Source organism: Poecilia reticulata, linkage group LG20 (genome assembly GCF_000633615.1).
Source record: "Poecilia reticulata strain Guanapo linkage group LG20, Guppy_female_1.0+MT, whole genome shotgun sequence".
In the NCBI taxonomy this organism is placed as follows: domain Eukaryota; kingdom Metazoa; phylum Chordata; class Actinopteri; order Cyprinodontiformes; family Poeciliidae; genus Poecilia; species Poecilia reticulata.
The window spans coordinates 12856735-12857726 of record NC_024350.1 but is presented as its reverse complement, the minus strand read 5'-3'; the positions used below and the strand labels follow the sequence as shown (position 1 = coordinate 12857726).

General features: G+C 38.8%; 1 protein-coding gene across 1 annotated transcript in view; it reads left to right on the top strand.

Annotated features, from left to right (window-relative positions):
• LOC103456539 (uncharacterized) overlaps positions 1 to 992 on the top strand; it is a 13256-nt gene that overhangs the window by 2046 nt on the left and 10218 nt on the right. The gene's annotated exons all lie outside the window — the stretch shown is intronic.

Sequence of the window (992 nt, the reverse complement as noted above, 5' to 3'; positions counted from 1 at the left end):
CAGCAGGTAGCTGGGTGGAGCTGAGCTGCTCCAGCAGAGCCAAACCTCCACCCAGATTCACCTGGATCTGGATCAGCAAACATGGAGACATTAATGTGTCTGTGGGGCCGGTTTTCAACGTCAGCTTTACTGAGAAAGAAGAATATTACTGTGTGGCTACAAATGATCTGGGAAATCAGACATCATCAGTGATTCTTCTTAATATTGAAGGTAATTACTAGCTGGTATTCAGAAGTTTAAGGTAGAAGCCATGTGACATTCTAAAATGATTTCAACAGAGTTCATACAGCAAATTCTTCATGTTAGCTGGCTGGAGTTGAGAAGCCTTCTTTCTTACATCATGATAAAAATATATTGCTATATTTCTGCAAATATTCTTATTTATGAAATGTCTCTGTAACCACTAGCAATAAATTAGCAATAAACTCAGCAGTAAAGTTACTTTTGTTCTAGGATCACACAGGAGGATGATAAGTAAATAAATTCAACAACTCCAGTTTATTTTTCGGTCCCCACAAAAGAATAATAGTTCAGATAACACCAATTACCTCCATGAAGATTAATAAAACTTAAATTGTCCACCCTTAGAAAACACAAAATATTCAAAAAAATAAGGGTAGGTTTTCAACAACCGCTTCTTTTCCAAGAGAAAAAAATTACATTTCCCAGTTAGTCAAGTCAATATACAGTTCAGTCAGTCAATTCAGTCAATGTGCACATAGATAGTCAATTTTTTGGGAAAAAATGTTCCTGAACAAATAGTTTGTGGAATTAAAAAAACTAATTCGAGGTATTGGGGGCCCCTCTTTTTGTTCAAAAAGCTTATCTGTTGTCCAAGCAAAAATATCCAGCTCCAGCCGCACGGTCCCTCCTCTTTCCAGGCTTCAGTCCGAGTCACAAAGATGGCGGCGGGGCCCTCCTGCTTCTGGAACTCCACGGGCTCGTTCAGATGTCGGCCATTAAAAAAACCAACCTGCATGCAAAGTGTTAAC